Source organism: Sus scrofa, chromosome 4 (genome assembly GCF_000003025.6).
Source record: "Sus scrofa isolate TJ Tabasco breed Duroc chromosome 4, Sscrofa11.1, whole genome shotgun sequence".
Lineage (NCBI taxonomy): Eukaryota > Metazoa > Chordata > Mammalia > Artiodactyla > Suidae > Sus > Sus scrofa.
Genome location: NC_010446.5, coordinates 65,247,787 through 65,264,179, shown reverse-complemented (window position 1 = coordinate 65,264,179; position 16,393 = coordinate 65,247,787).

Sequence of the window (16,393 nt, the reverse complement as noted above, 5' to 3'; positions counted from 1 at the left end):
CTATGAATATATGGGTGCATGTATCTTTTTGAATTACAGTTTGTCTAGGTATCAACCTTTATTTTAAAGAGTGTTTTGTTTTTTTTTCTGTTTTTTGGGGTTTTTTTTTTTTTGGTCTTTTCTGGGGCCACATCCACGGCAAATGGAGGTTCCCAGGCTAGGGGTCTAATCGGAGCCATAGCCACAGGCCTACACCACAGCCACAGCAACTCGGGATCCAAGCCGCGTCTGCGACCTACACCACAGCTCACGGCAACACCTGATCCTTAACCCATTGCAAGGCCAGGGATCGAACACGCAACCTCATGGTTCCTAGTCAGATTCATTAACCACTGAGCTACGACGGGAACTCCTAAGTATCAACTTTTATTTCTTTTTTTTTTTTTGGTCTTTTTGCCTTTTCTAGGGCCGCTCTCGCAGCATTATGGTTTCCAGGCTAGGGGTCTAATCGGAGCCATAGCCATCAGCCTACACCACAGCTACAGCAATGAGGAATCTGAGCCACGTCTTCGACCTGCACCACCGCTCACGGCAACGCCGGATCCTTAACCCACTGAGCAAGGCCAGGGATTGAACCCGCAAACTCATGGTTCCTAGTCGGATTCGTTAACCACTGTGCCATGACGGGAACTCCTCAAATTTTATTTCTTATATTTTGTATTTGGAAGTTCCTAAGATGGGATATCAGAAGTAGAATGACTCTTCGACTGATTTCTCAAGGCCAGGGGTGATCTAAGTGAGGAGAGGAGGGTCTTTTTTTTTTTTTTTTTTTTTTGCCACACCCATGGCATGTGAAAATTCTGGGCTAGGGATCAAACCTGTGCCATTGCAATGACAACACCAGATCCTTAACCCACTGTGCCACAGGGGACTCTGAAGTGAGGTTCTGATTGAAGAAGGAAGTGATACTTAAACACAAAATTGTGCACAGTTGTAATCGAGGAACTGATAGGACTATTTTGGTTCTATCTTAGATAACTGATGAGGGCTGTGGTTCACAGTCATGGCAGTCAAAGCCATAAGCAGAGAAAAATTCATAGCCATAAATGCTTTTAATATTTAAATAGGATAGAAAACAAACAATGTAAGAATTCAAGATAAGGAGGTCCCATCGTGGCTCTGCAGAAACGAATCTGACTAGCATCCATGAGGACACAGATTCGATCTCTGGCCTCCCTCAGTGGGTTAAGGATCTGGCGTTGCTGTGAGCTGTGGTGTAGGCCGGCTGCTGCAGCTCTGATTCAACCGCTAGCCTGGCAATCTCCGTATGCCGAGGGTGAGGCCCCAAAAAGACATTTAAAAAAAAAAAAAAAAAGAATGCATAGAAAATAAAAACCAAACTTGGTAGACTGAAAAACAAGAACTAATAGAACTGATATATAGAATCAAGAGCTTTGTGATGATCATTGTACAGCTATAAATGTAATAAATTCATAGAGTGATAAAAAAAAAAAAAAACAAAATCAAGAGCTGCTTCTTGGGAAAGACCCTAAAGATAGAAAACCTCTGGTACAAATGGCCAAGGGGGGAGGGGAGAAAAATGTACTGAGAAAGAAAACCCAACCACAGATAAAGATAAGATTAAAATAACTATTAGAGAAGTTTGTGTAGATCTTATGTCCAGGAAAAGGCAGATAAAGATAGAGAACTTTCAAAGTCTACATCCCTAGGGGCAAAAATTGCAAACAAATGACACTGAACTCTAGTAAGATATTAAAAATCCAAGTTCCCATTGTGGCTCAGTGGTTAATGAATCTGACTAGGAATCATGAGGTTGCGGGTTCGATCCCTGGCCTTGCTCAGTGGGTTAAGGATCTGGCGTTTCCATGAGCTGTGGTGTAGGTTGCAGACGCGGCTCGAATCCCACGTTGCTGTGGCTGTGGTGTAGGCCAGCAGCTACAGCTCCAATTCGACCCCTAGCCTAGGAACCTCCATATGCCATGGGTGCTGCCCTAAAAGACAAAAAAAAAAAAAAAAAAAAAAAAAAAAAGATTAAAAATCTATCACACAGGACTCCCCTTTTGCCTTGAAGAACTAACTGCCATAGGAATTGCCCTTCTCCTGTAAACAGCAGGAGACAGGACAAAGTATTTACATCAAATACTTGGGATGTTGGCCGCACAGGACTGTGGTTCCTAAGAGCAGGGAAATAAATGAGATGCATGTCGTGATGCCTGACTTTACTGCTTTCCTGAGGGAGTTTCCACGATGCAGATCAGGAAGGGGAACCCCACCTCAGGAAGGGGAACCCCAAACCAAGCCTGACGGGCTTGCTGAGCTGAAGATCTGGAGATCGGCAAGGTGGTTAGAATTGTGGGGCAGGATACCCAATGAGGAAGAGAGTTCTGGAAGGCTGCAGAGGGATCTCCTGGACTCTGAGTAGTGTGCTGTGCAGGTATGAGAGGAGACCACCTGGGCCCAGGGGAAGAACCCTAGAAAACGTAGGACAGGTGATTCCAGGATTACCCAGAGCTGAGAACATATCAAGTTCCACCCAACCAGAGTGGAGAGACCATGGTACCCGGGACATCAGCGGAGTCCTCGGAAGACTGTGACCTGAATAGTAGGGAGAATCAACCCTATATTAAAGGCTGTTCTGGATTCACCGTAGCAAGTCTTAAAAGTAAGCCCCATGGGAGTTCCTGTCATGGCTCAACAGAAACAAATCTGACTAGAATCTGTGAGGCCATGGATTTGATCTCTGGCCTCACTCAGTGGGCTAAAGATCCGGTGTTGCTGTGAGCTGTGGTGTACACTCAGACATGGATCTTTGCTGTAGCTGTGGTGTGGCCGGCAGCTGCAGCTCCAATTCGACCCCCAGCCTGGCAACCACCATATGCTGAGGGTGTGGCACCCCCCCCCAAAAAAACAAGGGAAGCTCTTGGAGAAGGAAAATGATGTTAGATTTAAATCCAAGTGTATCAATAATTACATCAAATACAGAGTTGAGCCTCCAATTAAGAAGCAGAGGTTGTCAGATTGAATTAAAAGTAACAACAGTGGAGTTCCCATCATGGCTCAGCAGAAACGAATCTGACTAGCATCCCTGAGTATCTGACTAGCATCAAAGGTTCAATCTCTGGCCTCACTCAGTGGGTTAAGAATCCAGCATGGCCATGAGCTGTGGTATAGATTGCAGATGCTGCTTGGATCTGGTGTTGCTGTGGCTATGGTGTAGGCTGGTGGCTACAGCTCTGATTCAATCCCTAGCCTGGGAACCTCCATATGCCTCTGGTGAGGGCTTAAAAAAAGCCAACAAAAAAATAACAACAGTAATATAAGAAACCCACTATCGGAGCTCCCATTGTAGCTCAGTGGATTAAGAACCTGACATAGTGTCCATGAAGATACAAGTTCAATTCCTGGTCTCATTCAGTGGGTTAAGGGTCTGGCATTGCCACAAGCTGTGGTGTAGGTCATGGATGTGGCACAGATCTGGCATTGTTGTGGCTGGGTTATAGGCCAGCAGCTGTAGCTTCTATCTGACCCCTAGCCTGGGAACCTCCATATGCTGCACCTTTAGCACCCCCGCCCCCAAAAAAAGAAAGAAAGAACCCCACTGTCAAAGATCTGGGAAAGGTCTTAGGTCTGAGATTACACATTACTTACAGGTTACGAAGGTAGCCTGCCGCAGTTTCATGGCTGCTGGTCAAAGACACCAGAATCTTGGGTTAGTGCGCGTGCGCGCACACGCACACGCACACGCACACGCACACACACGCACACATAGTTTGTAGTTTTTGGCTTTTTAGGGCCACACCTGTGACATATGGCGGTTCCCAGGCTAGGGGTTGAATCGGATCTACAGCTGCCAGCCTATGCCACAGCCACAGGAATGTGGGATCCAAGCCACATCTATGACCTATACCACAACTCACGGCAACACTGGATCCCTAACCCAAACCCACTGATCGAGGCCAGGGATTGAACCCACATCCTCATGGATACTAGTCAGGTTTGTTTCTGCTGAGCCACAATGGGAACTCCTTAAATATTTATTTTATTAGAGTATAGTTGATTTACAGTGTCGTGCCAATGTCTGCAGTACAGCATAGTGATCCCTCATATGAATATATATACACATTCTTTTTCTCATACCACCTTCATGTTCTTCCCCAAGAAATAGGACATAGTTCTCTGTGCTGTGCAGTAGGACTGGCTCAGTCTTTTGATGAGGGCAGTTTATCACTTCCAGCCAATAGGAAGAGTCCAACTCACAGCATCATTGCACCAGTTCCCCAAATCCCAACTGCACAGGCAAAGCAAAGGGGCAGATGAACCCTGAGCACATAGTGGGCTGCATTGCAGATGGAGGGGGCTGCACTCTTAAAATGGGCGGTGAGGGAGTTCCCATATTGGTGCAGTGGAAACGAATCCCACTGGGAACCATGAGGTTGCGGGTTCGATCCCTGGCCTCGCTCAGTGCGTTAAGGATCTGGCGTTGCCACGAGCTGTGGTGTAGGTAACAGATGCAGCTCAGATCTGGCGTTTCTGTGGCTGTGGTGTAGGATGGCAGTAACAGCTCTGATTCAACCCCTAGCCTGGGAACCTCCATATGCCAAGGGTGCGGCCCTAAAAAAAAAAAAAAAAGACTGAAAAATAAAAAATAAAATGGGGCTCAGACTCTGGAGAGCGATCTCCACTGAGCTCGCCGGCGTAATAAACCTGAGTTCAACAACAACAACAACAACAAAAATAAAATAACAAATAAATAAATAAATAAAATGGGAGGTGAGCATGATGGCCCTTTTCTCTGTCTTTCAAGACAGTAAGTAATTCTGGTCTTTACTCTTTAGTGAGATAATATGTCTGTCTTCTAAGATTGTCTGCCATCCAAACATATTGGAAAACATGGTCCAGAGAAGAGGGTAGTGTGCTTTGCTCAAAGATATTCAGAGAGACCAACAGCAAATTGCCTTCTGACACCTACTTTGCAAGAGCCTGCTGTTTCAAAGGTAGCTGTGAAGGCTATTCTGGCTCCAGAGAGCCAATACATGGATTGAAAGAAAGAGGAAGTCCAAATACTTAGGTGCCTTCTTCCTAGAATCTACTTTGCTGATTTTTTTAAGAAGTCACTTAAAAATTGTGTAACCTTTCCTAGAAAGTAAAGTAAATGCTTGGAGTTCCCATCGTGGAGCAGTGGAAACAAATCCAACTAGGAACCATGAGGTTGTGGGTTCGATCCCTGGCCTTGCTCAGGGGGTTAAGGATCCGGCGCTGCTCCAAAGACAACAATCACAAAAAAAATAAAATAAAAAAAAAATAAATGTTTTCACAATTTATGAATTTTATCAATTATTTTCTAGTAGTCTAGTAGTAGTCTGTTCTCTTTTCTCAGTGTTTGCTTTTTTTTTTTTTTTTTTTTTGGCTGTACCTTCAGAATATGGAAGTTCCCAAGCCAAGGGGTAGATTCCAAGCTGCAGCTGCAACCTGTGCCACAGCTGAGGCAATGCCAGACCCTTAACTCACTGTACCACAGTGGGAACTCTGCACTTTTTTTTTTTTTTTTTTTTTTTTTTTTTTGCTTTTTAGGGTCACACCCACGGCATATGGAGGTTCTCAGGCTAGGGGTGGAATTGGAGCTGCAGCTGCCAGCCTACACCACAGCCACAGCGACATAGGATCTGAGCCATGTCTGTGACCTCCACCACAGCTCATGGCAACACCAAATCCTTAAGCCACTGAGCGAGGCCAGGGATCAAGCCTGCATCCTTATGGATGCTAGTCATATTCGTTAACTGCTGAGCCATGACAGGAACTCCTGCATCTTCTTTTTTAAAATACATCTCTATGTTTAATGAGAAAATGTACATAATGCCTGCAGCTCTGAATATCTTTAGCTCACCTCTCCTTTCTTTTAGTCTCCCTCTGATATTCTGTTTCTGGATATACTCTGCTACTGGATACACTCTTAATTCGGCCTTTGTTTATCTTTTATTTGGGGAATTCAAGATATTTTACTTTTTCAAGGAGAACATATATAAAAAAGTAGCAATTGTAAATCACTTCTCTGGTTTTCACTAGTTTTTGGAGATTGTTTTGTATCCTATGTAGTAATAATTTATTACATGTACAACAGATTTCACCTATCTGCAAAATGTTTACCTTCAAAGAACAAGATTTCCCCTGTTTCATTAAAGCCACAATAGGAAGCCGGCTTTTTTTAAAATTCTGACTCTTTCTGGGACAAATCAGGAGAGAAAAACCACACAATAATTTGAACAGGGAACCTGTAATATAAAGAAGAATTATCTACAGCAGTGGAATGGAATGACTAGGGATTAGTCAGTCAGAAGTAAAGAGAGGAGTTCCCGTCTTGGTGCAGCGGAAATGAATCCGACTAGGAACCATGAGGTTGCAGGTTCGATCTCTGGCCTCACTCATTGGGTTAAGGATCCGGCGTTGCCACGAGCTGTGGTGTAGGTCACAGATGCAGCTCGGATCTGGCCTTGCTGTGGCTCTGGCGTAGGCCGGTGGCAACAGCTCTGATTCGACCCCTAGCCTGGGAACCTCCATATGCTGCAGGTGCAGGCCTAAAAGGACAAAAAGACAAAAAAAAAAGAAGTAAAGAGAACTCCAGGAATGAAAATTGGTACAACCCCTATGGAGACCAATATGGAGGTTCTTTAAAAAAAAAACACCTAAAAATAAGGAGTTCCCGTTGTGGTTCAGTGGGTTAAGAACCTGACTAGTATCCACTAGGATGTGGGTTCGATCCCTAGCCTTGCTCAGTGGGTTAAGGATCCGGCATTGCCGTGAGCTGTGGTGTAGGCTGCAGACTTGGCTCGGATCTGGCGTTGCTGTGGCTGTGGTGTAGGCCGGTGGCTGCAGATCCGATTAGACCCCTAGCCTGGGAACCTCCATATGCCGCGGGAGCAGCCTTAGAAAAGGCAAAAAGCCAAAAAAAAAAAAAAAAAAAAAAAAAAAAAGGTAAAGAGCATTCTAAAGAACATAGGAATAACAGATATAGTATATAATAGCAGATATAATGCTACAATGTTACATAATACTATATCTAAGAGCTGCTCCACACCCTTTGAATTTAGATGCGGACGGTGTTGGAAAAGGCTCGGCCATAGCTACTGCGTGGCAGAGAGGTTGCTGTGGTGCCACGCTGGAGGAACGTGCTGGACTTCCACCCTCTGGCAGCTTACTGGAAATCAGCCCTCTAGCACGCTAGGGAAAGTTGTTCACAGGACATGACTTGGTACAGGCATCCTGCTACAAAACCACATGAGGGAGTTGCTGGGAAAAGCTGCAGGCCACTGAGTGTTGCCGGCCGCCGGGCACAGCAGCAGGACGGCTCGGGAGAAGCTGCAGACACCAAAGGACAGGAGCGCTGGGGAAGCCGTGCAACGGGCAGGACCCAGCCGAGCTGACCTCAGAACCCGAAGGTGGAACTCTTTTCTCCTGTAGTGTCTCTCCAGCGCCCTCTACTGACCAAGTTTCAGTACCAGCCGGCAGCTTATTTAAAGGGCTCGGATTCATTTTCATGAAAGCACTCAAGCAGGGTGAATTTGGGGCTCAGAGGAAACAAGCCAATAACTGGCATAAAGTCCGACAGGTAGATAAATCCAGACCTTTCATTCTTGCAAACCAAGTCTTAGTTTCTTTGTTTTTAAAAATAGTGGTGATGGTGCTAATGCACATTTGAAACTCCTTTTTATTCTAATGTTTCACTATTATTTTTAAACCAAATGAGTGTTGAACTCCTTTCTTCCAATTCTTTCTTTCTATTACTTTGTGCTGTCTCATGAGTGTTTGTCAGTTTTCAGAAAGCAAGTATAGATAACATTTATTTTTGAAATTGAGCTAAAAATTTTGAACAAGGAGTTCCTGTTGTGGCTCAGTGGGTTAAGAACCTGCCTAGCATCCATGAGGATGCGGGTTCAATTTCTGGCCTTGCTCAGTGGATTAAGGATCCGGTGTTGCTGCAAGATGTGGTGTAGGTCACAGATACGGCTCAGATCTGGTGTTGCTGTGGTTGTGGTGTAGACCACAGCTGCAGCTTCGAGTCAACCCCTAGCTTAGGAACTGCCATATGCCATAGGTGTGGCCCTAAAAAGATAAAAGAAACAAAAAAAATTTTTTTGACCAAATCGCCACAGGCTGATGGAGGTTAGCAAGGGAATAAGCCCCTTGGGAGCCACAAGAGAGGGGGTTGAGTTCACGCTGCTTGCAGGCTCTTCTCCATGGAGCTTCACAGAGAAAGCCTTTATTCTGGGTGCAAACCTGGAGGGAAATAGCTGAAAAGATTCGACACCCTGCCCGCATCTTCTCCCAGGGGGACAAACGCAGGAGATGGGAGAAGGGCAGCACTTCTGCCCCAAGGCGCAGACAAGACCCACTGGGGCTGGAGGAAGGGTCAAAAAAACCTTTTCTGGAGTTCCCGTCATGGCGCAGTAGTTAACAAATCCCACTAGGAACCATGAGGTTGCGGGTTCGATCCCTGCCCTTGCTCAGTGGGTTAACGATCCGGCGTTGCCGTGAGCTGTGGTGTAGGTTGCAGACGCGGCTCGGATCCCGCATTGCTGTGGCTCTGGCATAGGCTGGTGGCTACAGCTCTGATTCTACACCTAGCCTGGGAACCTCCATATGCCGAGGGAGCGGCCCGAGAAATAGCTAAAAAGACAAACAAACAAACAAACAAAAACCTTTTCTGTCCGGTGAGAGAGTCAGGAGAGAGTCCTGGACTCAGGCCAGGAGAAGTGTCCACCTCTCCCATGGGGGCCTGCCAAAGGGATGAGGCAAATTTCAGCTGCCCTGGGGACAGAGGGAAGAGTCACTGAGACAGGCCCATCTCCAAGTGCCAGAGGTACAGAAGAGCTTTGCCTAAGACTGAGCCTGGACCAAAGCAACAACCTTGATCCTCCCTTCCAGCAAGCTAGAACAATCTATCTAGAGAGTTCCCATTGTGGCTCAGCAGGTTATAGAACCTGACGAGTAACCATGAGGATGCCAGTTCGATCCCTGGCCTCGCTCAGTGGGTTAAGGATCCAGTGTTGCCATGAACTGTGATGTAGGTCACAGATGTGGCTCAGATCCCGTGTCGTTGCGGCTGTGGTGCAGGCCGGCAGCTGAAGCTCAGAATCAACCCTTAGCCTGGGAGCTTCCAAATGCTGCAGTTGCGGTCCTGAAAAGAAAAAAAAAATAAAATAAAACAAAAGCATCCAGAAGGACTATAGGAGAAAATTATTTGTAACCTTGTGTTAGGCAGATTTTTTCAGGTAGTATGAAATATTGAAGAAAAGAAAAAAAAACCTTTTTTTTTTTTTCAATTACCCTGCCGTTTGCCTCATGGATTCAGATTTACTTCTCCAAACGCATTCCGAGCGCTGCTCCTGTGTAATTTCTGTGTGCTTTTCTTTCTAGAGGCAAATTCAGGAGTTTAGTGGGATGAATGACAATCCTGTCTATGCCCTTGGTCTTGGGACCTCAACTGGCCCTGGTCCTCTTCATCCTTCTCCATCCATCCTAAATTCCCTTCAGCCTGGCTAGCCCCTCAGCAGGTCTTGGTGGCTTACCTAGCACTGTGACCTAACCCTTCATTCCTGAGGGCTCCGAGCCTTTGGCCATCAGGTCCCTCAGTCCAGACAGCCTGCATGGGTCCATTCACAGTGACAGTGGGTCTGGGGGCTGCCAGGGGGCACCCTGAGGACCTCCTGGATTCTGCTTGTAATTGTCTCTGTCCTCACTGTGTAGAAGCAGCCTTGCCTGACCACTAGTTACCCCCCGCCCCTTCTTACCCAGTGGTCCTGGGCACGTGGGGTCCCACGTGCCCTTGTGGAGCCATAACTTGGGTCCCAGGATCCTGGCTAATGTGCTTCCTTGGAGACCAAGACCTCCAATCCCAAAGTACCCAGAGTTTTAGGGATGGAGAGCATGATGCTCCCTAGCGGATTATTGGTGTTGATGCCATTCCTGGGAGTTCCCGTCGTGGCTCAGTGGTTAACGAATTCGACTAGGCACCATGAGGTTGCGGGTTCGATCCCTGGCCTTGCTCAGTGGGTTAAGGATCCTGCGTTGCTGTGAGCTGTGGTGTAGGTGCAGATGCAGCTCAAATCCCAAGTAGGCCAGAGGCTACAGCTCTGACTGGACCCCTAGCCTGGGAACCTCCATGTGCCACAGGAGCAGCCCAAGAAATGGCAAAAAGGCAAAAAGGCAAAAAAAAAAAAAAAAAAGAAAAGGGCCATTCCTGCTTCCAGTCCTTGACTCCAAATACAGTCTTCTGATTTGGGCCATAGCACCATTTATTTAGTTTATTTTACTTTTTTTGCTTTTTAGGGCCACACCTGTGGCCTATGGAAGTTCCCAGGCTAGGGGTCAAATCAGAGCTATAGCTACCGGCCTACACCATAGCCATAGCAACGCCAGATCCGAGCCACATCTGCAACCTATACCACAGCTCACAGAAACACCAGATCCTTAACCCATTGAGCAAGGCCAGGGATCGAACCCACAACTTCATGGATCCTACCTAGTCAGGTTTGTTAACCACCGAGTCACAACGGGAACTCCCATAGCACCATTTAGAGATTTCACTTAGAGATGTTGCTTCCGAGCTAGCACTTGACCTTCAGGGGGCTATTTCCAGGTGCTCTGAGTCCAGCTGCCTCTGGGTAGCGTGGTTTGGTCACTACCATGCCATGGTCAGGAACACACTCTTGCACCCCCTTCACTGGGCAGTGGGTCCCCTAGTCAGATGTGTGTATTTCTAAGCCTGTGGATCAGGAATGCCCCAAGCTTCTAGAGAGTGGTGATGGCAGGGGCAGAGTGGGCAGGAAAGGCCAACCTGATAGGGATAGAGTAGGCACAGGTGGTTGTGGACGTCCCAATAGGGGATCACAGATAAGAAGGGAAACCTGGGAGATGCTGGGAGACCCCTGTAAGTTCAGGAAAACCGTCACAACCAGGCAGCCTTGCTCAACTAGTGGAGGGGAGAGAGAGAACTGCCTCAGGTCATTGGGTGGGGATGGGAGAGGCCTGCATTCAGATTCAGACCCAGGGCAGGAGTTTGAAGACCGCCCTTCAGCTGATTTGAATACACACCTTGCCGGATACTAAGGAGGAGCTACGACTCCCAGAAAGGAAGAGGTGGGCCTTTCCAACCCCCACCCCCCCCTGGATAGTAAAACTGTGGCCCACCAGATCCTTGGGCAGAGCTTCCTTGCCTGCCCACTTGCATTTCTCACAAGCATCCTATCCGAATAGATCTGCTTCTTGCCTATCACTTTGTCTTTTGCTGAATTCCTTCTGCGCGGGGACATAAAGAACCTGAACCTCAGGGAGTCCAGCCACAAGGTGAGTAATTCTAATTGAAAACCGTGGGTTTGGAGTTCCTGTCGTGGCTCAGCAGTTAGCAAACCGGATTAGCATCCTTAAGGACGTGGGTTTGATCCCTGGCCTCACTGAGTGGGTTAAGGATCCGGCATTGCCATGAGCTGTGGTGTAGGTCACAGACGTGACTCGGATCCCACATTGCTGTGGCTGTGGTGTAGGCCAGCAGCTGTAGCTCCAATTCGACCCCTAGCCTGGGAACCTCCATATGCTGTGGTTACCGCCCTAGAAAAGACAAAAAGACCAAAAAAAAAAAAAAAAATATATATATATATATGTGTGTGTGTGTGTGTGTGTATATATATATATAAAACCGTGGGTTTAATTCCCAATCTGGCTTTAGGCTGGGTTCGAGTCCCGGCACGTGGGTTCAAGTCCCAATCTGTGTCCTGGCTGGGTTCAGGCCATCAGTGCTGTCAGTTTCAAACCCGCACCTAGATTAGGTATCTATACCCCTGAAGATGAATGCCAACCCCTCCAAGATGGAAGTGCCGTGATACAGTCATCTTGCAGAGCTGGTCTCCTTGACAAATAGTGCCACACGGGCAGGGGGCTCTCAGCATTGGTCTCTGTTACTCACAAGTTGAGCTTCAGAGGCAGTCGGTGCCTAGCTCTGCCTTGGCGAGTGAAAATTCCCGCCCAGCCTCCGTCTCTGCCACCCCGGCTACCCTATCGACACCCCCAGCCAGTTCTGGGATGGCTGGTGATGGATGGACACGGTTCTTGCCAATTGGCCAGGTCACTGCGTCTACTTGGATGTTCAGTGTCTGGCCTCTGGTGTCATGAGCATGAGCGTGGAATGTTCTCAGACTAGGTGCTGTCCCCACATGTGTGTCCTCTTTCCCAGAAGTCCTTGTCTCCAATCATCCAGTCCTTTTCCCTTTTTTTAGGGCTGTACCTGCGGCATATGAAAGCTCCCAGTCGAGGGGTTGAATTGGAGCTGCAGCTGGCAGCCTGCACCTCAGCCACAGCAACGCAGACCCAGCTCGGGTTTCTTCTACCGAGTCCTAGAGGCTCCCCCCCAAAAGGCCATGCATAGAACCAGGGCAGGGGCATTGTGCTACTGTGATGAGTGGCGCGGACAGCTGGGCTACCTGCCTTTAAAACTCACTCCTGCTCTCTGGTCTTATTACAGCCCAATCCTGATTGGCCACGCCTGCAGCCTAGGGAAGTTTCCTGGCCAGGGGTTGAACAGTGGCTCTCAGAGCTGCAGCAGGGACACCACCAGATCCTTAACCTGCTGTATCACAAGAGAATTCCCCTGATGTACTTCTGTCATTTTACTGTTGCTGCTGGGCTCATGCAATTTTATGCTGCTGTGTCCAGCAGAAGCCAGTTCATAGCATCATTTACACATGTGTGGCTACTTGGTGTGTGGTGATAAGGGCCCAGTAACACACTGGGAGTTGCTTCTCCAAGGTCAGGCCCTCGTCTGCCATGGGTGTCTTGGTCTTGCTCCTCCCCCAGAGCGCGCATCCTTTTTAACCACTGACAGTTGCAACACCATAGGGTGTTGCGGCAGGTCAGATGGTCCAAATAGCAGGGCTGTCTGTACCGTGGCCTGGACCTTACTCAGAGCTGGGAGCCTCTGTGTCGCCTAGCAGCCAGGCTGTGTCACCAGGATTCCCAGGTGTGGAAGGCATTGGTTGCTGTTCTGCAAGGAAAGGGTGGTGCTTCCGGTGCTTCCAGAACTCAAATAGGTCTCCCAGGTCCTTGGCGTCCTTCTTTGGGGTAGGAGATTCAAGATGCAGCAATTCCTTTGTCACTTTGGAGTGGTTATCTTGGCAGCCTTTTGATCACTGGACCTCTGAAAGTGTCACTGAAGTGGCCAGTCCCTGGGTCTTCATAGTATTTACGTCCCATCTATTTTACCAAGGTCTCAGTGTATTAGCCTCTTGCTCTTCCTGTCCGATCAGCACAGGGTCACTGATGTGATGGGTCTGTGTGACATTCTGCGTGATGGCAGGGTGGTCCAGGCCCCCTTTGGACTACATCATAACAGAGGTTGGGAAAATTAACATACCTGGAAGTTAATGAATTTTCTTGTTTCTCTTGTTTGAATTTCCAGTCCTCTTTTCTAATTACAGTATAAGAGAATGCACTTGCTTAAAATATAATTTTGTCAATTATACTTGAGTAGAGCTGGGAAAAAATATATAAATTGGGGTGTGGGGGAAAGCCTTAAAAGATGAGACTGCACCTGCTAAGTCATTGGCTGAGCACTGGGTATTTGGTGTCTTCCTCTGCCGCAGCAGCGGTACCCATCCAGCTCCGTAGCTGTGAGTGAGAAGTTGGTTAAATCTATGACAGTCTGTGGTCATCCTCCAGGCTGCATCACCAGGGGCCTCGCTGGTGAATTACACGGACTGATGGCATTCTACCTCCTTTATTTTATTTTTTGTCTTTTTGCCATTTCTTGGGCCTCTCCTGCGGCATATGGAGGTTCCCAGGCTAGGGGTCGAATCGGATTTGCAGCTGCCGGCCTACACCACAGCCACAGCAACGCCAGATCCGAGCCGCATCTGCAACCTACACCACACCTCACGGTAACGCCGGATCCTTAACCCACTGAGCAAGGCCAGGGATCGAACATGCAACTTCATGGTTCCTACTCAGATTCGTTAAACACTGTGCCATGACGGGAACTCCATTCTGCCTCCTTTAGATCTTTGATGGTGTGCTCACCCCAAATCAGTATTGTTTATGGTTTACCATCTTGATTGGAGGTCAGTTTTGAAGTTTCCACTTGGCTTTCTCTATAGGCTAGAAACCCAACATGGGGGTTAGTGCAACTGCCAAGGGTATCCATTTCTACTGTACACTTGGGGGCTGGGGCACTGCCTTCTGGGAGGTCCATGGAGTGGCTCATGGTCCACTGTGAGTGGGAATTTGGCCAGGACTCCGTTATTCCCTGGCCTTTTGGGTGCAGGATGATGGTTGTTTCCGCATAGCAGCGTCAACTCAGATTCTGTGTCCTTAATCCTCCAAGTGTCTGCTTCTTCCCCTCCCTTAGTGGGGAGGTGCCAGGGCTCTTACTGCTAAGGACCCGGCGACCTCTTCATTCAGTGGGTTTTGGATTTGAAAATTGGCTCAGGTCTGAGAATTGAACAAGGGGCTGACGGCAGTCAGCCTGCTGCTCTCTACTCTTTCCTGTTTGTTTTCCCTGTTGCTCTTTAGCTGCACCCTTGGCTAGTGGAAGGTCCCGGACCAGTTTCCCCACAGCAGCAAAAGCATCAAATCCTAACTACTAGACCATCAGGGAACTCCCATTCTTTCCTGTTTTGATTGTAGATATTAAGTCAATAGCTCTTGGGAGGGAAGGGTGGGCTACTTAAGCAAATCCAGAGGTTTGGGGGCTTTAAAACCAGCAGCAACTGGAGTTCCCGTCGTGGTTCAATGGTTAACGAATCCAACTAGGAACCATGAGGTTGCGGGTTCCATCCCTGGACTTGCTCAGTGGGTTAAGGATCCAGCATTGCCGTGAGCTGTGGTGTAGGTCACAGACGCGGCTCAGATCTTGCGTTGCTGTGGCTCTGGCGTAGGCCAGCAGCTACAGCTCTGAATAGACCCCTGGCCTGGGAACCTCCATATGCCGCGGGAGGGCCCAAGAAATGGCAAAAAGACAAAAACAAAAAACAAAAACCAGCAGCAACCATCTAAGTGTCTCAATCCAGGTTTCAGGGTCCCCGGTTTTCCCTACCAGGACCCTCCCTTTTGCATAACCAACCTGCCTTAGTCCAGCAATTTAAAACTCTAAAAAAGAATGTATATATAAGTGAGTCAATTTGTGGTACAGCATAATTTGGCACATTGTAAGTCAATTATGCTTTGATTAAAAAAGAAAACCCAATAATGCACTCTTCAGCCTGCTTCTCAGCTGTGTGGGCTTTTCCTCTGCACGTTTCTTCAGGCGCCGCCACAAAATCTCTGTGGTTTGCGTGTAAATCGCCCCTTTACAGCCCTGGACCTCACTGTCCCCCGCAGGGCATCAATCCATCCTGGCAGCAGGCAGCCTCCTCCACTGGCATCCCCTCCCCCTCAATCTTGTGACTGTCCCACATCCTCCCACATGCCAGAGCCACCCCTGCTTCACCAGCATGCTTTCCAAGGTCCCCGCCAGGGAATCTTCAGTAGTTGAGCCACCACTTTGAGCCAAGGACGATCTGTGTCACACTTGTGGACCGTGATGTCCTCTCCTACTATCTTTGAGGGAGTCTGTCTCAACCCCCAGCTCACCACCTGCTTGCTTGGGTGACTTTGTTATTCTGCACCCTCTGAGAAGCAGCTGCCAAGGTGGGATTAGATGTGCAAGCGATTTATTAGGGAACATGTTTGTGAGAGAAAATGGGGGAGTCCAGGGCAGGCCAGAAAGGCTGTTTGCCTGGGAATTCCTGTTGTGGCTCAGTGGGTTAAGAACCTGACATAGTGAGGTGTTTATGCACCTCACTTCTGAATACAAGAAGCAAAAACTGATAGAACTAAGAGGAAAGGAGTTCCTTTCGTGGCACAGTGGTTAACGAACCCGACTAGGAACCATGAGGTTGCAGGTTCAATCCCTGGCCTTGCTCAGTGGGTTAAGGATCCGGCATTGCCGTGAGCTGTGGTGTAGGTAGCAGACACGGCTCAGATCCCATGTTGCTGTGGCTCTGGCGTAGACAGGCAGCAATAACTTTGATTAGACCCCTAGCTTGGGAACCTTCATATGCTGCGGGAAGCAGCCCTAGAAAAGGCAAAAAGACAAAAAAACAAAAACAAAAAACCCCAAAAAACTAAGAGGAAAAATAAAAACCTAAGGCCAGGATTGGAGGCTTTTTTCTTTTGTGGCTATACCTGCAGCATATAAAAGTTTCTGGGCCAGGGATAAGGTTCCTGTTGTGGCTCAGCAGTAACGAAGCTGACTAGTATCCATGAGGACACGGGTTTGGGCCCTAGCTCTGCTCAGTGGGTTAAGGATCTGGTATTGCCATGAGCTGTGGTGTAGGTTATTGACACTGCTCAGGTCTGGCATTGCTGTGGCTGTGGTGTAGGCCCACAGCTGCAGCTCCAAGTAGATCCC